Source organism: Trachypithecus francoisi, unplaced genomic scaffold (genome assembly GCF_009764315.1).
Source record: "Trachypithecus francoisi isolate TF-2019V2 unplaced genomic scaffold, Tfra_2.0 Lachesis_group8, whole genome shotgun sequence".
In the NCBI taxonomy this organism is placed as follows: domain Eukaryota; kingdom Metazoa; phylum Chordata; class Mammalia; order Primates; family Cercopithecidae; genus Trachypithecus; species Trachypithecus francoisi.
The window spans coordinates 75,675,721-75,698,876 of record NW_022681473.1 but is presented as its reverse complement, the minus strand read 5'-3'; the positions used below and the strand labels follow the sequence as shown (position 1 = coordinate 75,698,876).

The window sequence follows — 23,156 nt, the reverse complement described above, 5'->3', positions numbered from 1 at the left end:
AGGAGGGAAGGAGGGAAGGGGGGAAGGAGGGAAGGGAGGGAGGGAGGGAGGCAGGAAGGAGACTTGTCCAAAGTCACCCAGCGAAAGAAGGAAATTTAACTGACTTGTCCGAAGTCACCCAGCGAGTTCTGTGGTAGAGCCAGGAGATGCACCAAAGTCTGTGCATTTAACCTTACACCATGGTATCCCTATCATCTTGCCTTCCCCTTCAGTGTCAACCTAGAATTCTGTGAAGTTTAAGTGTCACTTCTACGCAAACCATTTTGAAGGGTTCCTATGGGATAAGTGGAACAGGCCACTGCTCACTTGATATGATCATGTTAACCAAGGCTTATTCAGCACTCTATACATGCAAGGCATTATGCTAAACATGTGCATCTTCTTTTAATCTTCACAGTAGGCCTAAGAGAGCAGTGCAATTATTTTCTCTCTAACAAATGGCAAACTGAAGCACAGGGAGGTTGAGTAATTGGTCTAAGGTCCTATTAGAAATTGACATTTCTAACAGTATTTGGACCCTGGCCAAGAGCTCTAAGGTTTAGTCTCTGAGTCATACAAGATTTAGATGAATTGGGAGCCATAACAAGACACTGCCTTAAAATTTCTCCCCGCTTGCCTGCCCCACAACCTGAAGCAAGGATCCTGCGACCCTCTCTAGCATTTAGGCATTGCTATTTGTTTCCAGGGGAGGAGTGATACTGGGAACAGCATATATTTAGTTCCTTCAAAGCCCTATGCCAGGTGATGCAAGGCACCCAGAGGTGAGCAAGACCCAGTGCCTGCCCTCCAGAGCTAGAGAGGGGCAGGAAGGGGATAACCAAGACAGGTGCAATCAACAATGAAAGTGAACTACCAAAAGCATCTGAGGTCATGCTACTCCCCTGCCTAAAATAATTCGCTAGCAGCCATCACCAACAGGACACAGCCTGCTTCCCTCGGCAAGGCAGGTACAGCCACTCCTCCAACATCTGCCCACCGACCTCCTTAGCTTCGTCTCTGCCTCATTGTCCCAAATCCTGTGCAATAACCATGACAGACAACAGGCATCTCCATGTCTCTGCCTGCCTCTCTGCACCCAGTGTTCTGTCACCCCTTCAATCTGACCTAATTTGTAGCCTTCCTTCAAGACCTACCTTGGTCACATTTGTTTTTAAGTTTTTATTGTCCCCCTCCTTCAGCGTAGTGACTCTGCAACACTTTGTAAACCTATTATAACACTTATCCTAAAATGAAATTATTTACAAATTTGTCTCTTCAAAGGCAAGACCAGTGGCTTATTCCTCTTTTGCATGTGGAGTGCTCACGCAGCACAGGGACATACCAGGTTCTCAAAGGCTGAATGAAAGCCAGAATATACATCTCTGCACAGTACCAGGACTCTTGGTCCAGGCTAGCAGCCTGCACCAGGCACTACGTGAGGCCCTTGAGGGTAAGTATTTGCAAGTTTGGGAGAAGGAAGACCTTTGGAAGAACCAAAGGCAGACCTGGGCCACCCTCAGTTGAATGGACAACCCTAGTCCAGGAGATGATAAGGAAAAAGGCTCTAAGGTTCACCTGCTGAGGTTTGCCTGGGCTGGCCCCATCATGGGTAACTTGTAAAATGGGCCGTGATACGATTTCTAAATTATTTTATTTATTTGTTTATTTTTTGGGATGGAGTCTTGCTCTGTCACCCAGGCTGGAGTGCAGTGGTGCGATCTTGGCTCACTGCAGCCTCCGCCTCTCGGGTTCAAGCGAGTCTCCTGCCTCAGCTTCCTAAGTAGCTGGGACTACGGGCGCTCACCACCACACACGGCTAATTTTTCTTTTTTTCTAATTAGAACAGAGTTTTGCTATGTTGGCCGGGCTGGTCCCGAACTCCTGACCTCAGGTTATCCACCTGCCTTGGCCTCCCAAAATGCTGGGATTACAGGCGTGAGCCACCGCGCCCGACCACAATATTGTATTTACTGCACTGTATTGTCTCCCTCCCTGCCAGACAGTGTCTTCTAGGAGCTTACCAGTCCTCTGTGCATACCCTAGTAGGTAGCTCAGGCAGTACATGACACCCTCACCTTTCTCTGTAGGTATTACTGTATTTTAAAGCATCACTTCATTTAGTCCTCTCAACAACCTGTAAGCCTTTATTTTTTTTTCCTCCTTCTATTTCACACGTGAGGAAATTGACATCCCCAAGGTTAAAGCAACTTACCCCATGACCCGGCTCCATACCCTCCGCGCCCCTTTACCTGCACGGTGGCTGTCCCCTCTCTGAGTGCCGGGGCTCCTAGTGCTCCAGGCTCTCGGGCTCCAAGGACCCCTAACGCGCCGTGATAAAAATAATAATGACAATAACGACAGTGCTGCTTTATTTGCACAGAAAACAAGTTGTTTCGGGGCAAGGTACACTTGAGAAGGAGGCTAGGAACGGGAGAGAAGCAGCAGGAGGGAGCGGAGGGCGAAGAGCGGAAAGGGGAGAGGGCTGGCGCTGGCGGGCGCTGGGTGCCCGCGAGGAGACAGGGGAGGGTCGGGGCGGGGAGCAGGCGAAGCGCCATTGGCCCGAGCATCCGGGACCACCCCCGGCGCGCCGCCCGCCGCCCGCGGGGCGGGGGGGGGCTCGCGCACGCCGCTCTGCGTTGACAGGGCCGGGCGACACTCGGGCCGCGCCGCGCGCGTGCGAGCCGGGCAAAGCCGCCAGCGCCCTTCCAGCCTAGGGGAAGGTAACGCGCCGCGCCAGGGGCTGCGCAGTTTGCACCGCCAGGCCGAGGGCTGGTGGCCAGAAGACGAGAGAGACGGCGAGGCGCGCTCCCTGCCCGGCAGCGACTCCGAGGTGCGGACTCGGGTTCCAGTCTCTACTTTGCCCACTCGCTGTGTTACCTCTGGCAACTTTGTTTCCCTCTCTTGGTCTCTGCTTCCTCCTCTGTTAAGTGAGGGAGGTGGTGTAGAATGATGTTCCTTAGTCTTCCCAGTTCTAAAATGGGAACTGCGTTTTGGCACTGGGAAAGCTCCTTTCCTCAGTTTCCCACCTACTCCAGAGCCACCTCCGCTGCTCAGGCGGCCAGGAAGCTGGGATGCCGGGGTAGGCGAGGGTTCTCCTGAGCTGTCGCGTTTTCTGGGGCTTTCAGGGACTGACCTGGGCTTGGGGCTGGGTGCTGGAGAGACCTGGCTGCGGAGTAACTGCCCCCAGATTGCTCAGGTGCGGAAAGGTAGGAGCGTCAGGACCTGTTTACAGGTGGGGTGTTGGGAGGGGCCGGCCAGGGGATGATGATTTCTCCTTTGAAAATAAGACTCGTTTTGAAATTCTCTTCCATACCCACACCTCGTCCCACGGCGAGCTATAAACTACACGAGTGGGCTTTATCATCCTTCAAAATGGAAAAACGACTGTTTTTAGCGTCTAAGACACAGGGCTCCACCAGCATATAGGAAATGGGTCTCTCTTTCTCTGCACCCATCCTGCCGCCTCTTCCCTTTCCTTCCTCCTCTCTTTATAAATCCCTTCTGACCTTGAGGGGCTCCATTTCCTGCCTTAATGAAAAGTTCTTCTTTTCAGTTAGTGCTGGTTTGTGACCAGCAGCCTCCAGGGCTTTGAGCTCAGGGTTGAGATAGAAGCCTAGATAAGAACAGGCTGTGAGTCACACTGTCAGCCCGCTGAGCCACACAGCCCCGCAGGGATGTGCAGATGAAGCCCGGTGGGGCTTCAGACAGACAGACCCTGGAAGGCGGGGTGGATGCAAACTGCCATCCAGCTTCCCTTCCCCCTGTTGGCAGCCATTCCCCACCAGGATGGTGACCCCTGCTGTCTGCTGGATGAAGCAACCAGATAGGGTAGGATGATTGAAAGGAGCTGAAGACTTGGCTGGATTTCTATAGAAGGTCTCCAGCATTTCCCTCCCCTCTCTTTCCTCCACCCCTGAATTTCTGCCTATTCTCACCCTTAGTGTGGTATCCAGGTGAAATCAGATTGCAGAACCCATCAAGAGCAGCAAGGAAGGAGAAGAGAAGGTGTGGGGACGGCAGCAGGGCAATGTTGACTGTTGTTTACTGGGCACTTACTATGGCTCAGACACTTCTTTGTATGTGATATATCCTTAATTCTCACAAAGTTACATGAGGGGTGATACACTATACTGTATTTTATAGGTGAGAAACAGGCTCAGAAAGATTGCTTCCTTGAGTCACTTAGCTAGGAAGTAGCATAGCTGGGATTCAAATCCAATCTGATTCTAAAACCTGTGTATTTTACACTTTCTTTGTGCTCCTTAAGTAAGAGCAAGCTGGAATAAGGACAGCAAAAATGTCTAACATTATTGTGTTCTCACCAGGTGTCAGGCACTATGCAAAACATCTTAGAGCTATTATGTCATGTATGGTGCAGGAGTTTCCGTTATTCTGAGGTAATCCGTGACTGCCTTAGCCTCTCAGCAGCAGTCCTGTTCTAGAAGGCCTACCCTAATCCTGTCCAGCTGCTAGTACGTGGGTGGGGCAGGGCCCTGTTTGCTTTATCCTAGAGGTGGTTTGGGGTCTAATGAAAGATTGATTGTCCACATCTGACCTGTTAGCCCTAACCGTTGGTTGGTGAATGATTCCACTGTCCCCTAAGAGGACTTTTTCAAGTTTTGCTCAATAAACACTTGTGGAATGGATGAATTAGCACCTTTTGCAGAGTGGTCTGCTGCCTTGTAGAAATGTGAGGCAGCCTAGGGGAAGCCCAGGTTCCACCATCTTCAAAACCCAGATGCTAGTCTAGGTGTTTCTCCTCTTTGGGGAGGTAGGGTGAACTGTGCCGGTGTAGGCTTCCAGAGCTCCCTGGTAATATGTTTGCTTGTCACCTGTTCTACAAAGAATTTTTAAACATACAGTAGATGAAGAAAAATGTGGCTTTTTTTTTTAAATTAAGAGGAGAACTTACTTGGTATTAATGAGGTTTGTCTCTCTCTCAAAAGTTGAGGGGTATAAGATTATAATGTTTGTCTTAGGGCTTACCAAACTTTTCCATAGAAGATCCTGCAATGGAAGAGAAGACCAACACGTGCTCCTGCACTTATGCAATTTTTTTCATTTGATTTCATAATATATTGACTTTGATTTAAAAATATAAAGTTTTTTCTTCAAAATATCTGAATAAAACTGGTATCCTGGCAGATTGTTGTATATTCTCAGGGGCTTCAAGTACCCAGATGGTGAAGTAGGACCAAGGTTCTAGAGGGCTTAGACTACTGTTTGAATTTTCCACTCTTTGGTTCACAGTAATAGAGCTTCTCTAGTCCCTGGAGAGACATCCACTTTTTCCCACTTTTCAGAATGAAAAATGTTTTTAAAATAAAAATATCCTTTATTGTTTTTCTGGTTACCAAAACTAAACATATTCATTGCAGGAGAAAAAATAAGATCCAGATTAACGTTAATAATAACACCAGGCCAGGTGCGGTGGCTAATGTCTGTAATCCCAGCACTTTGGGAGGCTGAGGCAGGTGGTTCATGAGGTCAGCAGTTCGAGACCAGCCTGGCCAATATGGTGAAACCCCCCATCTCGACTAAAAATACAAAACTTAGCTGGGCGTGGTGGCGTGCGCCTGTAGTCCCAGCTCAGTGAGATACTCAGGAGGCTGAGGCAGGAGAATCTCTTGAACTCGGGAGGCGGAGGTTGTGGTGAACTGAGATCATGCGACTGCACTACAGCCTGGGTGACAGAGCAAGACTCTATCTCTAATAATTATAATAATGATATCAATAAATCTATACTCAGAAATAATTAAAGCGAAACTGGGGATATATCCTTCCAAATCTTTTTCTTTGCATCTATATTAATAAATTTTAAAAACACAAGTAAATACAACCCTTTTGACTGAATTATTGTCAGAGCTAAGAGCTGTCTCAGATTGTTTTTGAAAGAATGTAGACAATAAATTATTAATAATTAAAAGCATTATGAAGGTTAATTTTGTTTGTGAGCCCCGAAGTTCACCCCTCATAATTTCCCTGTATTTATCTTCTGGGAGAGATGAGTGCTGGGCCACGGGGCTGCTGTTGAAAACGCAGGGTCAAACTGTACTCCTTGCTAAACATCTCAAATATAACAAAGAAGGTAGCTCTTTAGTGTTGCTGATGTGCCAAATTTGAGCAGAAAATTCAAAAACTAATTTGCACAGTAATTTGCAGAAAATTCAAAAGGGACCTAGAGAAAGTCATTGCCCCAGCATTACATTTTGTTACCTGTGTGACCTTGGGCAAGACAGATGGCTTCTCTCAGCTGGTTTCCTCTTCTGTAAATTGATGATAATGAACAAATTCTATCCTCACTTACCAGAGTCACTATAAGGATCAAGTGTCAGATGTTATTGTTTGTTACTTGGATTGCATGCATGTGTGTATGCTATTAATATTTTTAAATTTTTTAATTTTTTATTATACTTTAAGTTCTAGGGTACATGTGCACAATGTGCAGGTTTGTTACATATGTACACATGTGCCATGTTGGTGAGCTGCACCCATTAACTCGTCATTTACATTAGGTATATCTCCTAATGCTATTCCTCCCCCCTCCCCCATCCCCACAATAGGCCCTGGTGTGTGATGTTCCCCTTCCTGTGTCCAAGTGATCTCATTGTTCAGTTCCCACCTATGAGTGAGAACATGCGGTGTTTGGTTTTCTATTCTTGTGATAGTTTGCTGAGAATGATGGTTTCCAGCTGCATCCATGTCCCTACAAAGGACATGAACTCATCCTTTTTTATGGCTGCATAGTATTCCATGGTGTATATGTGCCACATTTTCTTAATTCAGTCTGTCACTGATGGACATTTGGGTTGATTCCAAGTCTTTGCTATTGTGAATAGTGCTGCAGTAAACATACGTGTGCATGTGTCTTTATAGCAGCATGATTTATAAACCTTTGGGTATATCCCCAGTAATGGGGTGGCTGGGTCAAATGGTATTTCTAGTTCTAGATCCTTGAGTAATCGTCACACTGCTTTCCACAATGGTTGAACTAGTTTACAGTCCCACCAACAGTGTAAAAGTGTTCCTGTTTCTCCACATCCTCTCCAGCACCTGTTGTTTCCTGATTTTTTAATGATTGCCATTCTAACTGATGTGAGATGGTATCTCATTGTGGTTTTGATTTGCATTTCTCTGATGGCCAGTGATGATGAGCATTTTTTTATGTGTCTGTTGGCTGTATGAATGTCTTCTTTTGAGAAGTGTCTGTTCATATCCTTTGCCCACTTTTTGATGGGGTTGTTTGTTTTTTTCTTGTAAATTTGTTTGAGTTCTTTGTAGGTTCTGGATATTAGCCCTTTGTCAGACGAGTAGATTACAAAATTTTTCTCCCATTCTGTAGGTTGCCTGCCAACTACTCTGATGGTAGTTTCTTTTTGCTGTGCAGAAGCTCTTTAGTTTAATTAGATCCCATTTGTCAATTTTGAGTTTTGTTATTGTTGCTTTTGGTGTTTTAGACATGAACTCCTTGCCCATGCCTATGTCCTGAATGGTATTACCTAGGTTTTCTTTTAGGGTTTTTATGGTTTTAGGTCTAGCATTTAAGTCTCTAGTCCATCTTGAATTAATTTTCGTATAAGGAGTAAGGAAAGGATCCGGTTTCAGCTTTCTACTAATGGCTAGCCAATTTTCCCAGCACCATTTATTAAATAGGGAATCCTTTCCCCATTGCTTGTTTTTGTCAGGTTTGTCAAAGATCAGGTGGCTGTAGATGTGTGGTATTATTTCTGAGGCCTCTGTTCTGTTCCATTGGTCTACATCTCTGTTTTGGTACCAGTACCATGCTGTTTTGGTTACTGTAGCCTTGTAGTATAGTTTGAAGTCAGGTAGTGTGATGCCTCCAGCTTTGTTCTTTTTGCTTAGGATTGTCTTGGCAATGCAGGCTCTTTTTTGGTTCCATATGAACTTTAAAGCAGTTTTTTCCAATTCTGTGAAGAAAGCCATTGATAGCTTAATGGGGATGGCATTGAATCTATAAATTACCTTGGGCAGTATGGCCATGTTCACAATATCGATTCTTCCTATCCATGAGCATGGTATGTTCTTCCATTTGTTTGTGTCCTCTTTTATTTCACTGAGCATTGTTTTGTAGTTCTCCTTGAAGAGGTCCTTTACATCCCTTGTAAGTTGGATTTCTAGGTATTTTATTCTCTTTGAAACTATTGTGAATGGGTGTTCATTCATGATTTGGCTGTTTGTCTGTTACTGGTGTATAAGAATGCTTGTGATTTTTGCACATTGATTTTGTATCCTGAGACTTTGCTGAAGTTGCTTATCAGCTTAAGGAGATTTGGGGCTGAGACGATGGGGTTTTCTAAATATACAATCATGTCATCTGCAAACAGGGACAATTTGACTTCTTCTTTTCCTAACTGAATACCCTTGATTTCTTCCTCTTGCCCGATGGCCCTGGCCGGAACTTCCAAGACTATGTTGAATAGGAGTGGTGAGAGAGGGCATCCCTGTCTTGTGCCAGTTTTCAAAGGGAATGCTTCCAGTTTTTGCCCATTCAGTATGATATTGGCTGTGAGTTTGTCATAAACAGCTCTTATTATTTTGAGATATGTTCCATCAATACTGAATTTATTGAGAGTTTTCAGCATGAAGGGTTGTTGAATTTTGTCAAACGCCTTTTCTGCATCTATTGAGATAATCATGTGGTTTTTGTCTTTGGTTCTATTTAAATGCTGGATTACATGTATTGATTTGCATATGCTGAACCAGCCTTGCATCCCAGGGATGAAGCCCACTTGATCATGGTGCATAAGCTTTTTGATGTGCTGCTGGATTCGGTTTGCCAGTATTTTATTGAGGATTGTTGCATCGATGTTCATCAGGGCTATTGTTCTAAAATTCTCCTTTTTTGTTGTGTCTCTGCCAGGCTTTGGTATCAGGGTGATTTTGGCTTCATAAAATGAGTTAGGGAGGATTCCCTCTTTTTCTATTGATTGGAATAGTTTCAGAAGGAATGGTACCAGCTCCTCCTTGTACCTCTGGTAGAATTCAACTGTGAATCCATCTGGTCCTGGACTTTTTTTGGTTGGTAGGCTATTAATTATTGCCTCAATTTCAGAGCCTGCTATTCGTCTATTCAGGGATTCAATTTCTTCCTGGTTTAGTCTTGGGAGGGTGTAAGTGTCCAGGAAATTATTCATTCCTTGTAGATATTCTAGTTTATTTGTGTAGAGGTGTTTACAGTATTCTCTGATGGTAGTTTGTATTTCTGTGGGATCGGTGGTGATACCTCCTTTATCATTTTTTGTTGCATCTATTTTTCTTCTCTCTTTTCTTTTTTTTTTTTTTTTTTGAGACGGAGTCTCGCTCTGTCGCCCAGGCTGGAGTGCAGTGGCCGGATCTCAGCTCACTGCAAGCTCCGCCTCCCGGGTTTACGCCATTCTCCTGCCTCAGCCTCCTGAGTAGCTGGGACTACAGGCGCCCACCACCTCGCCCGGCTAGTTTTTTGTATTTTTAGTAGAGACGGGGTTTCACCATGTTAGCCAGGATGGTCTCGAACTCCTGACCTCGTGATCCGCCCATCTCGGCCTCCCAAAGTGGTGGGATTACAGGCTTGAGCCACCACGCCCGGCCTGGTTCTCTTTTCTTCTTTATTAGTCTTGCTAACGGTCTATCAATTTTGTTGATCTTTTCAAAAAAACCAGCTCCTGGATTCATTGACTTTTTGGAGGGTTTTTTGTGTCTCTATCTCCTTCAGTTCTGCTGTGATCTTAGTTATTTCTTGCCTTCTGCTAGCTTTTGAATGTGTTTGCTCTTGCTTCTCTAGTTCTTTCAATTGTGATGTTAGGGTGTCAATTTTAGATCTTTCCTAATTTCTCTTGTGGGCATTTAGTGCTATAAATTTCCCTCTACACACTGCTTTAAATGTGTCCCAGAGATTCTGGTGTGTTGTATCTTTGTTCTAATTGGTTTCAAAGACCATCTTTATTTCTGCCTTCATTTAGTTATGTATTCAGTAGTCATTCAGGAGCAGGTTGTTCAGTTTCCACGTAGTTGAGCAGTTTTGATTGAGTTTCTTAGTCCTGAGTTCTAGTTTGATTGCACTTTGGTCTGAGAGACAGTTTGTTATAATTTCTGTTCTTTTACATTTACTGAGGAGTGCTTTACTTCCAACTATGTGGTCAATTTTGGAATAAGTGTGATGTGGTGCTGAGAAGAATGTATATTCTGTTGATTTGGGGTGGAGAGTTCTGTATATATCTATTAGGTCTGCTTGGTGCAGAGTTGAGTTCAATTCCTGGATATCCTTGTTAACTTTCTGTCTTGTTGATCTGTCTAATGTTGACAGTGGGGTGTTAAAGTCTCCTATTATTATTGTATGGGAGTCTAAGTCTCTTTGTAAGTCTCTAAGGACTTGCTTTATGAATTTGGGTGCTCCTGTATTGGGTGCATATGTATTTAGGATAGTTAGCTCTTCCTGTTGAATTGATCCCTTTACCATTATGTAATGGCCTTCTTTGTCTCTTTTGATCTTTGATGGTTTAAAGTCTATTTTATCAGAGACTAGGACTGCAACCCCTGCTTTTTTTTGTTTTCCATTTGCTCTTCCGTGGTAGATCTTCCTCCATCCCTTTATTTTGAGCCTGTGTGTGTCTCTGCATGCGAGCTGGGTCTCCTGAATACAGCAAACTGATGGGTCTTGACTCTTTATCCAATTTGCCAGTCTATATGTTTTAATTGGAGCATTTAGTCCATTTTCATTTAAGGTTAATATTGTTATGTGTGAACCTGATCCTGTCATTATGATATTAGCTGGTTATTTTGCTGGTTAGTTAATACAGTTTCTTCCTAGCATCGATGGACTTTACATTTTGGCATGTTTTTGCAATGGCTGGTACTGGTTGTTCCTTTCCACATTTAGTGCTTCCTTCAGGATCTCTTGTAGGGCAGGCCTGGTGGTGACAAAATCTCTAAGCATTTGCTTGTCTGTAAAGGATTTTATTTCTCCTTCACTTATGAAACTTAGTTTGGCTGGATATGAAATTCTGGGCTGAAAATTCTTCTCTTTAAGAACGTTGAATTTTGGCCCCCAGTCTCTCTGGCTTATAGAGTTTCTGCTGAGAGATCTGCTGTTAGTCTGATGGGCTTGCCTTCGTGGGTAACCCGACCTTTCTCTCTGGCTGCCCTTTACATTTTTTCCTTCATTTCAACTTTGGTGAATCTGACAATTATGTGTCTTGGTGTTGCTCTTCTCGAGGAGTGTCTTTGTGGCGTTCTCTGTATTTCCTGAATTTGAATGTTGGCCTGCCTTACTAGATTGGGGAAGTTCTCCTGGATGATATGCTGCAGAGTGTTTTCTAACTTGGTTCCATTTTCCCCATCACTTTCAGGCACACCAATCAGACGTAGATTTGGTCTTTTCACATAATCCCATATATCTTGGAGGCTTTGTTCATTTCTTTTTACTCTTTTTTCTCTACACTTCTCTTCTCGCTTCATTTTATTCATTTGATCTTCAATCACTGATACTCTTTCTTCCAGTTGATCGAGTTGGTTACTGAAGCTTGTGCATTTGTCACATAGTTCTCGTGGCATGGTTTTCATCTCTATCAGTTCTTTTAAGGTCTTCTCTGTATTGATTATTCTAGTTATCCATTCAGCCATTCTTCGTTCAAGGTTTTTAGTTTCTTTGCGCTGGTTATGTAGTTCCTCCTTTAGCTCTGAGAAGTTTGATCGACTGAAGCCTTCTTCTCTCCACTCGTCAAAGTCATTCTCCATCCAGCTTTGTTCCATTGCCGCGATGAGCTCCGTTCCTTTGGAGGGGGAGATGCACTCTGACTTTTTGAATTTCCAGCTTTTCTGCACTGCTTTTCCCCCATCTTTGTGGTTTTATCTGCCTTTGATCTTTGATGATGGTGATGTACCGATGGGGTTTTGGTATGGGTGTCCTTTCTGTTTGTTAGTTTTCCTTCTAACAGTCAAGACCCTCAGCTGCAGGTCTGTTGGAGTTTGCTTGAGGTCCACTTCAGACCCTGTTTGTCTGGGTGTCAGCAGCAGAGGCTGCAGAAGATAGAATATTGCTGAACAGCGAGTGTTGCTCTCTGATTCTTACTGTGGAAGCTTCGCTCAGGGGTATACCCAGCCATGTGAGGTGTGAGGTGTCGTTCTGCACCTAGTAGGGGATGTCTCCCAGTTAGGCTACTCAGGGGTCAGGGACCCACTTGAGCAGGCAGTCTGTCCGTTCTCAGATCTCAACCTCTGTGCTGGGAGAACCACTGCTCTCTTCAAAGCTGTCAGACAGGGACTTTTACATCTGCAGAGGTTTCTGCTGCTTTTTGTTTAGCTATACCCTGTCCCTGGAAGTGGAGTCTACGGAGGCAGGCAGGCCTCCTTGAGCTGTGGTGGGCTCCACCCAATTCGAGCTTCCCGGAGGCTTTGTTTACCTACTTAAGCCTCAGCAATGGCGGGCGCCTCTCCCCCAGCCTTGCTGCCGTCTTGCAGTTAGATCTCCGACTGCTGTGCTGGCAATAAGGGAGGCTCCGTGGGCGTGGGACTCTCTGGGCCAGGTGTGGGATATAATCTCCTAGTGTGCCATTTGCTAAGACCTTTGGTAAAGTGCAGTATTAGGGTGGGAGTTACCCGATTTTCCAGGTGTTGTGTGTCTCAATTTCCCTTGGCTAGGAAAAGGAATTCCCTTCCCCCTTGTGCTTCCCAGGTGAGACAATTCCTCACCCTGCTTCAGCTCTTGCTGGTAGGGCTGTACCCGTGGACCAGCATCGACTGTCCGACATGCCCCAGTGAGATGAACCCAGTACCTCAGTTGGAAATGCAGAAATCACCCGTCTTCTGTGTCTCTCACACTGTGAGCTGGAGGCTGGAGCTGTTCCTATTCGGCCATCTTGGGCGCCCCCCTGCTCTTAATATTTTTAAAATGTTTAAACATAGAGGCAATAAAAACATCAGTCTTTATAAAATTCTGGAATCCAACTCTTGATATTAGTAGGACTTAATCATGATATAAATGCTCTATTAGGACTCAAGTTTTCTTCAAAGAATGTAGGTTTCCTTGGTGGCTAGTATCTCATTGATCTTCATCACAATCCTGAACAGAAGAGGACAGAAGATAGTCCCATTTTATAGAATGAAAGCAGGCTTGCCACTCAAGGGAGTTGTTGTTCAGTTACACAGGGAGTCTCAGAGCTCCTGGGAGCTGTCTTGAGTTGCCCTAAGCAAGGCAGAGGCTTGCTAGGAGAAAGCAATGAAAGTAACTGGAAAGGCAGTGTACCCATGGGGGCATGTGAGTACCAGTAGCCATTGCCTCAAGGACTGCTCTTAGGCATGTGCTGTGCTCCTGGCTGCTCTAAGGAGACAATGGGCCCTACATTGGGAGGCAGGTGGCTTGGTTTCAACTTCTGCATCTGTCAAAGACAATCTGCAATCTGGATTTAGTCACACTTTCTCCCTGAGCCTTAGTTTCTTTATGAAGTTAGAGAGTTGGACCAGATAAGGTTCCTTCCAGTCTTAAAAATCTGATTCTGGGTTATTTTCTATTCATCGTTTCCCAAGTTGAAGTCTGGTAGAGAATTTCCACATCTAGATGAATCAGATGTCAGAAAATGTTTCCACTTCCTGTTGCTTCAAGCTTTTGATGCCTCCTCCTAATTTTCTAAGGGTCTCCTCTATTGATTGCCCTTATGCAGGACACATGATCCACAGATCATTGAGAGGAGAGTGGTTTCTGCTCATTTACTTGTTGTTATTAATCTGTAACCTCTTGAGATTGTTAGGAGAACTGCTTTAAGAGAATTGGGGGAAGGTAGGTTGACAGAAATACAGTATAATGAAAACAGGTTTAAAAAATGGTAATGAAGCCATGTGTTTCACTAAATATTTGCCTCTTAAGTCACTAAATACAGTATTTTTCCCTAGTGCCCATTTGGGCACTTGGACCTGTGCTAGAACTTTTGCAAAATGTGGGAGAAGCACATGACCTCACTCTTAAGTGGCTCAGACCTGGAGAAGGGGAGAGAGAGAAGGAAAAAGGGAGCAAAGAGACGTGCAACTGTGGTTGGAATAGGATGGAGATGAAAAGAACAATTTGGGAAAAGATTGAGCTCCTGAGGACTCAGACTTTGTGGTTTATTTCTGTATCCACATAGCCTGGCACTGTTCCTGGCACTCAATGGGAACTTAGTATGAGTATTTTAAATTAATTAGTAAATGAACAAATAAAAGAATGAATGAGTCACTCTGCTGAAATGTGGTACAATGTCCTCAGATGACCGCAGTGACTTCTTCACATATGTGAACTACCTGCAAACTACAAAAACACTTTCCTATGTGTCATCCCTTGTATTGATGATTGAGATAAAAGAGGTCAAAATAAGAGCATTTCCTAATGTTATACTTTCTAAACACTTTGTAGCTGTAGTTTGTAGCTACTAGTATAAATTTGGTTTATTATTCCTAGATAAGTTGTCCTCTTTCTATAAATGCATCAGGAAATATTTGAGGGTAGGTAGATATAAGACCTAGCAAACAATTCCACATATTTGCCTTCTGAGTTGGAGAGGGGAAGAAAGGCATCGCTTCATTTCTGAGTGAATATAAGTTTCTTTTTTCCCTTGCAGAAGCATTCTTTTACTGTAAGTCTTGACAGAATGGACGCCAGCACCGCTAGCTTCTGATTAGACAGATGTGTTTTGTGCTGCCATCCCTTCCAGCCACAGGCGCCTGGGCTCTCCTGCCTCTGGCTGAGTCACTTGGTTAAACAGGGCTGTGAGGCTGAGGGCATGGGCTGGATCCCAGGCCAAGCTAAGTTGCTGAGTCAAATCTATTCCCTGACAATTCCCGTTCCCTCTGCCAGTGATCTGTGTTGGGAGCAAGGCTGAGCTATAGTGTGTTAGATTTCTTAGGGCAGATTCTTTACCACTCAGTTGAGTTTTATAAAACGTTTGGGTTTTTAGTTTGTTTGTTTTTTTTTTTTTGTAGAGATGGAATCTCACTGTGTTGCTCAGGCTGGTCTTGAACTCCTGGGCTCAAGCAGTCTTCCCACCTTGGCTGCCCAAAACACTGGGGTTACAGGCATGAGCCACCACACCCGGCCCCTTTTACTTATAGTCTAGGGTTGTTTCAGTTCTGCTGTTTTGGAACATGTTCAGGGTTTTCATCCTGAGACCTTTACTATCCCGAAGACTGCAAGTGTTGTCATAGCATATAATTCCCTCCATGTGTCTATAAGATTTGTTTTACAAGATCAGATTTGTTTTACAAGATTGTTTAGAGGATTAAATATGGTTCTGTATTTAGTGAAAACCAGCAAAAACAGATTGAGATGCTGTTGCTTGGTGACTGACCAAAGACTTACCAGCCAAGGACTCACCACCTCATTCCTGTCTGGTGCTACTATTGATTTAACTACAATTTCTACAAGACATCTTCAAGGTAAGTTATGAATAGTTGGAGCCACAGGCATTCAATCTGCAAATACGTAGATCTACTGCTATTATGGCACCTAGAGGTAGTAACTGGTTAGGTAGATTCATTTTCTTTAGTTATTTTAAAGGTATTTTACCTGATCTGGTATTTTTGGTTGCTAATGTAACATACCGTATCATGTGTAATTGCTTCAGACTGTTTTTTTCCAACCCTGTGATGCAAGGGAATGATGAGGATGTGCGACATTTACTGAGCACTTACTATGTACCAGGCAGTATTCCAAGCACTGTACCTACATCAATTTATTTAATCCTCACAATAATCTATTATTGATACTATTTTTGGTACTATGATTGTTTCTATTTTATGATGAGGAAATTGAGGCCCATATGAATTAAATAACTTGCCCAAGGTGACACAGCCAATAAGGAGAACAACAGAGATTTGAACCAGGCAGTCTGATTCCAGAGCCCATGCCTTGGATCATTGGAAGATAATCTGATACGATTGTATGCTATCTGTACCCTACTTGTATTCTGCTCTTCTGTTCATGAAATCACGGAGCTGTAAAGTGAGTTCTAGATGCAGAATGAGGGTACATAGCTTGGGATAGTGTTTCGACTACACAAGATAACCCTTGAAAATGGGCTTGTTGCAAAAATTTAGAAAATTTTGTTACACAGAGACAGTAATAATTAATAAAGTTTAAGTATTTCAGGAAGTATTAGGGGGTGACACCAGACTACAAAGTGATGAGTCAGCAACTTAGTATACTATTTAAGAATCAACACCACCTGGGATGTAGTAACTGAAGTGTTGCATTTAGGAAGTTGAATACAGGTAAATCACATAATTTATAGTCCTTTACTTAGAAAAGCAAAAATGGTATCTTTCTTTTCCATTCCTGTTAGGGATGCTACAAATAACAACAGAATAAACAGAATGTTCATTATCTATTGAGTGCATACTCTGTGTCAGTCTTTGCTATATCCTTGTTCCTCTAATTGGCAGGACTACTCTCTAAAGTAGGTGATAATTATCCACTTTACTGATGAGGAAATGGAAGCACAGAGAAGTCCTTTGCCCAAGGTCATAGAGGTAGTAAATGGCCAAACAAACAATTGAGCCCAGGTTACTTTGACTGAAAAACTTGTGCTCTTTTCACAACCCAGTATTGCCTCTTTTGGGGGAGTTCTTTAAAGGAAAGATGTTGTATTCATGCTTACTGAATCCTGTGTTAAGACATATGTTTGTCATGAGTCTTGAAACAGATTATAAATATTCAAAACTAGGGCTGTTCCAGAAAACCCGGGATATTTCTGTTACCATAGAGATGTAATGATGCGCTTGACATAATCTTCCAGGAAAAACAACAGGGTTCTCCCAATGCTCCATGGCCTGAGGAGTCAGCCACTTATTCCTGCAGTTATGAAGTAGCACCACCTGGGACAAGAGCAACTGAAATACTGTGGAGAACTGGCAAGAAGTTCTACCTAACTACAGTTTATTTTGGGGCATCGCAGCTTGATAAGTGAGAGGGAATATAGTGAAGAATTTGAGTAGAAATGAAGTTGATCTTCATGTTGTACATGATATGAGGATTTTATAAAGATAAAGAATTTTTGTATGAGTTGTCCTAGCAGGACCACTTAAATATGACACATTTTTACAGCTTTATAATATGTATTCTTGAACCTTTTTGAAATAGTGTCATACTACCTTTCTGCAAATGTATTCACTGTATCCTTTCTAGAATCCTAGCAACACCTTGCCGTCTGATGGTTATAGCAGATGATTTTGAGGTGCAATTATAGGTGGAAGGTCAGAAGCTAGAGTTATGTAGCATAGTGGCCAACAAGGTGATGGGAGAGGGGTTATGGTTAAAAAGATGTTTCCGGCTAGTGTCCATGTTTCCCATAGAGGCCACTTTGTGGTGGAAATAAACTTGGCTTTGGAATCAGATGAGCTTGAATTTAAACATGAATCCACTTACTAGTTGTATTATAGAGCAACTAACTTGACTGTGGTTAGCAGCTTTTGAGTTTCTTTGGGGTAGGAGTCTCAACTTCCTTTTCTGAAAAAATTGCATTCATTTTCTCACAAGATGGAGTAATGCATATATTAATGCCTCTGACTTTGTGTCTTGCATAAAGTCACTATTAAATAAATGTCAGTTCTCTTCCTTTTCCTTTTCTTCCTTTCCTCTCTTCCCTTCTCTTTCTTTCTTCTCTTCCCTTCTCTTTCCTTCCCTTCCTCTTGGCTATTGAAGGTGACAATGGTGAAGTAGTACTTATAGTACAGTGTGGTGAGTGTTCTAGTAGAAATGCATGCAGCTTATTGTGAGATTGCTGAGAAAGCAACTGCCAGGGAGAGTAGGAAGGTAACAGATAAGCTAGACCTATGGCTGAGTAGGAGTTTGCTAGGTTAAGAAGACACTGAGGGCCAGGTGCATTGGCTCATGCCTGTAATCGTAGCACTTTGGGAGGCTGGGCCTGGTGGTAGGCACCTGTAATTCCAGCTACTTAGGAGGCTGAGGCAGGAGAATCACTTGAATCTGGGAGGCAGAGGTTGCAATGAGCAGATATCATGCCACTGCATTGCAGCTGGGCAACAGGGCAAGGCTCCGGCTAAAAAAAAAAAAAATATATATATATAGAAAAAGGAGGAAAGAAGAGCGTGTGGTGGGGAGGAAATGTTGAAGGATGTTTCAAGTTCAAAGGCACGGAGGCAGGGAGAGAAGGGATACTAAGAGAATGGGGAGGCCGGGCGCGGTGGCTCGTGCCTGTAATCCCAGCACTTTGGGAGCCCGAGGTGAGCGGATCACAAGGTTATGAGTTCAAGACCAGCCTGGCCAACATAGTAAAACCCCATCTCTACTAAAAATACAAAAAATTAGCTGGGCAAGGTGGTGGGTGCCTGTAATCCCAGCAACTCTGGAAGCTGAGGCAGGAGTATTGCTTGAACCCGGGAGGCGGAGTTTGCAGTGAGCCAAGATCATGCCATTGCACTCCAGTGACAGTGCAAGACTCCATCTCAAAAAAAAAAAAAAAAAAAACAGGTAGAGACTACTGAGTTGGCACCCAGGGCAGGTAAGTTATGGTTGGTGGCGCTGCTAATGTAGTGGAGTTTCATCAAAGACCAAAGGTGAAATGAGGCTACAATCTTACCCTTTATCTTGGAGGCTGCCCTTTGTCTTTGAAGTTTCTCAATATTGTGAGTGAGATAATGAAATTTCTCTTTATGATAATAACACTGCTTGCAGTATGAAAGATGGGTTTGGGGTTGATTGGCATACTTGTTTGCACTTGTGTGTACAAAGGAGATAACATATATTAAAGCTTTTTTGGTAAAAGAGAATGGTACTTGTAGAGATGGTGCTGTTATTCAAGACTTCTATAGGAAAGCACATAATGTGTTGGAAAATGGTGACTCCATATACTAATTTATGGACTGGATCACATCGGAGCCAAATTATTCCAAAAATATAAATATGTCTTACCTTGAGTTAAGCATATTTACCACTTTTCAATAAAGGACCAGGTGTGTTTCTGGCAAAATGATTGAAGCTTGAATTAAAAAAAAAAAAAAATGTTGAAGACCCCTTTGTGTATCTCCAGAATTGAGTTTAAGATTCTAGGGATAGTTGACGCCTAACGCATGCTGAATTTGGTTAGTGCTTTGTAGAATTTCTTGTGCTTAGCATGCACTATTGTGGTTAGCAGCTGTTGAGTTTCTTAGGGGGAGGAGCAGAGAGACTCAGACTGCAAAACTATCGTCTATGGGAAATGACAAGAAGCTAGGTGGCCCTTCTCCCTAAGCAGTCAGGATCAGACCCAGGTACACACAGATGTGTGTTTCTGTGTTTCTAGGCCTTTGTTTATGTTTTCCTGATAGTTGTCTGCTTTATCCAGGCCAGAGGGAAAACTCGACATTACCTGGGTCCCTTGGGGAAAGCCACTGGGGAGATTAGCCTTGGTTACTAGAGGTGCCTCAATGTGAAGACAGTCACCTGCATCTCCACATGAACTATTAATAATGTGTGGCCAGGAGCCAAGGGTGTGGAGGAGACGTGGCTCTACCGGTCAGATTCTGCAGGGGACAGATGTGACCCTACTGTGGAACTAAGCATAGGTATTTGCTTGGTGTGTGAGGAAGTGAGGAGTGAAGTGAGTGGATGTGGTTTTTTTTTTTTTTTTTTTTTTTTTCCCTCTGGCATACTTTCCGCAAGTCCGCTCTCTGAGCAGCCAGGAACTAAAAGCAAGTCTTGGGCTGACATTCAGTGCATAGGGAGTAAGTTGTACATTTTGAACTCCTGGGGGTCAGGCATGGTGGCTTATGCCTGTAATCTCAGCAGTTTCAGAGGCCAAGGTAGGAGGATTGCTTGAACCCAGGAGTTTGAGACCAGCCTGAGCAACATAGCAAGACCCCATCTCTCCAAAAAAAAAAAAGAAAAAATTTAGCAGGACATGTTGGTGCACACTTGTAGTCCCAGCTACTCAGGAGGCTGAGGTGGGAGAATCACTTGAGCCTAGGAGATGAAGGGTGCAGTGAGCCATGATTGTGCTGCTGAACTCCAGCCTGGGCGGCAGAAACCCAGGAAACTCTTGGAGACATCCTACATTGGGCTTTTGGAACATTAGACCTTCGAACCTGGACTCTTTCATGTGCCAGTCCCCAAGCCCTTTCACTGTGTTAGTCAAGTCTCAGTCTAGTCGTTTGATAGATTCTGGTTTGGTCTCTTTCCTTTGAGACCAAAGCACCAAAACTGATGAACTGTGTGTGGGAATGGTCAGGTCCTCGAGGGTGTGTTTGTGTGCATCACTACCTGTAGATGCAGTGACCAAGGGTGTGAGCTTAGTTTAATACTTAAGTATGGTATGATTGATCTTTACAGAAAATCTCTTGCTATTCTCTTTAAACTATTATTAAACAGTGAACATTTGTTGATAAAAGGGGAAGCATGCTTTAGTGGGAAGAATATCAGATTTAGAGATAAGAGTTAATTTATTTGACAGATACTCACTGAGTGTTTTCTATGTTTGTGTGTCAAATTGTTTTAGGCTGAGGGTCCAGTGGGGAAAATAGATGTCTGTAATTACCCCTCAGTGTGATGTTCATAGTCAGATGTGAGCACAGAGGAAGGAGGTGGGGGGTGGTAAGAGGGAAGGGAGATCAAGTGCCAAGGTAGGGCTTCCTGGAAGAGGTGGCATTTGAGAGGAGACCTGGGTGAATAGGAATCAGAAGGTCAAAAGGCTGGGAAATAGTATGGCGAGCATGGTTTCATGTTCAAGGCAAGGCTGGCAGGTGCTGAGGCCAGTGAAGTAGGCAGCGGACTGATCGTGAAGAGTGTTGTACATGTCATTAAGGAGATTGGACTTTTTAATGGACTTTTAGGTCCCTTTTGTTGAGCTTTTCCTAACCCTGTCTCAAACTCTGAAATCCTAGCTGTTCTTAAAACTGCAGCTTTATGCTAATTCTTCCTGAAATCTTCCTGGTTCATCACGGTAGAAAGTTTTCTTTCCCTCCTTTAACTGATTTAATGTTTGGCTTATACCTCTTTTATGGCCCTCATCACATACCACTGTGTGTTATCATTCTCTATGTCCTCATCTCATCTTCCCTTTTGTTACAAAAGTTCTTAGAGTGCTGGGACTAAAGGAACTTATTATTTCCTTAATGCCCAAAGCCCAGAAGGCTGAGATATTACAAGTGTGTTAAATGAATATATTTTAAAGTGCTAAGTTATGTTCACTGTCTTTTTAAGGTTTTCAGTACATTGATTGGCTGTAAGAATTTAGTGGTCAGTGGGCAGTTATCAATTAATTAGATATTTGGCTTTTTATTCTCATGAGTGCAGAAAAGAATTAACTTAGTAGGTGTGAAACTGCCTATCCATAGAAAGGCCTGCTTGCAAGTTGGCCTTTGGCTGGCATTAAGGAACTTGGATTTCAGGAGGATTCCCACAGATCTAAATGATAGGAGTAGCTCACTGTGCCTAAACTGTTTGTGCGAGGAATATAGTTTATGCTGAGCACCTGCTTTTCTTCTGGGAGTCTGGAATTTGGGTACATGCCAGGGAAGGGGTGCCTACATGACTTGTCCTCTCTGGGCATTAAAAACTCTGGACACTGAATCTCTCTAATGAACTGTCTGGTTGGTAACATTTCAGATGCATTGTCACAACCTGTGTGTCCAGTGTGACTCCTCCTGGAGAAGACCCATGGGAGCTCCCACCTGGTTTTATCCAGACTTCATCCCATGCACCTTTTTCCATTGTTGAGTTTGCTTGGTATCTTTTCACTGTAATAAGTCATAGCTGTGAATATGACTATATGTTGTCCTATTGAGTTATCCTAGTGAATCATCAAACCTGGGACTGGACTTGGAGATCCCTTCAACACACCATGAAATGCCACATATGTGAAGCCAATTGTTGTTTATTTTTGGTTTGTTTTTGGCTAAGACTCTGAAGATATTAAAGACTCTGAGAAGTTATTGATCTTTACATAAGAGAAGGGCCTATTTCTCAAGACTCTATGTATTTAGGCATGTGAAGAGGGTGCTTAAAAAAGTTTCACGGTTTTTTTGTCATTCCATAAACGAAATCAGATTTCACCTTTTAGAAATAAGTGTCAAGCTTTAACATTTTGAACTTTGAGAGTGTCAGAAGCTGTGATGATCCATTTGTTTGAAAATGAACAGGGAATGGGAGGGCTCACAAAAAAAACTGAACTTGAAATCAGTGGGTATAGGCCAGTTGCAGTGGCTCATGCCTGTAATCCCAGCACATTGGGAAGCTGAGGCAGGCGGATCACTTGAGGTGAGGAGTTCAAAACCAGCCTGGCCAACATGGTGAAACTCCATCTCTGTTGAAAAGGAAAAAAAAAAAAAAAAAAAAAAAAGCTGCCGTGGTGGTGTGCACCTGTAATCCCAACTACTCGGGAGGCTGAGGCAGGAGAATCTCTTGAACCTGGGAGGTAAATGTTGCAGTCAGCCGAGATTGTGCCATTGCACTCCAGCCTGGGTGACAGAGTGAGACTCCTTCTCAAGCAGCAGCAGCAACAACAACAACAACAAAAACTTTCTAGTCTTGAGATCAGTGGGTATAGACTAAGGTGTGCTATGAGACAGATGAGTGACCAGGTGGGGTATGGCCAGCTGGGGAAGCTGCGTATAAACAGACTTCTTAAGATTTTATTAGATCACATAGGCTGTAGCTGACAAAAGGGACAATTATACCAAAGACTAATGTTTTCTTTTATCTTTTCTTTTCTTTTCTTTGTTTTTTTTTCTTTTTTCTTTTTTTTTTTTTTGAAACGGAGTCTTGCTCTGTCACCCGGGCTGGAGTGCAGTGGCCGGATCTCAGCTCACTGCAAGCTCCGCCTCCCGGGTTTACGCCATTCTCCTGCCTCAGCCTCCCGAGTAGCTGGGACTACAGGCGCCCGCCACCTCGCCCAGCTAGTTTTTTGTATTTTTTAGTAGAGACGGGGTTTCACCGTGTTAGCCAGGATGGTCTCGATCTCCTGACCGCCCGTCTCGGCCTCCCAAAGTGCTGGGATTACAGGCTTGAGCCACCGCGCCCGGCCTTCTTCTTCTTCTTTTTTTTTTTTTTGAAAGGAGTCTCACTCTGTCACTCAGGCTGGAGTGCAGTGGCGTGATCTCAGCTTACTGCAACGTCTGCCTTCTGGGTTCAAATGATTCTTGTGCCTCAGCTTCCCAAGTAACTGGGATTACAGATGCCTGCCACCATGCCTAGCTAATTTTTGCATTTTCAGTAAAGATGG

The 23,156-nt window shown here is 43.6% G+C and overlaps 1 protein-coding gene across 12 annotated transcripts in view; it reads left to right on the top strand.

The window, feature by feature from the left end:
- The first annotated feature begins 2,592 nt into the window (after nt 1-2,592).
- The window catches only part of SYTL2 (synaptotagmin like 2), a 122,472-nt gene continuing 101,908 nt past the window's right edge, over nt 2,593-23,156 (top strand). For 6 of the 12 annotated variants that reach the window (XM_033206457.1, XM_033206452.1, XM_033206455.1 and 3 more), the window contains exon 1: nt 2,602-2,809. The gene's annotated coding sequence lies outside the window, so the exon portion shown is untranslated. Of the gene's footprint in view, nt 2,810-15,243; nt 15,379-23,156 lie in introns of all 12 variants that reach the window. The other 6 variants (XM_033206443.1, XM_033206446.1, XM_033206445.1 and 3 more) reach the window with 3 other exon arrangements.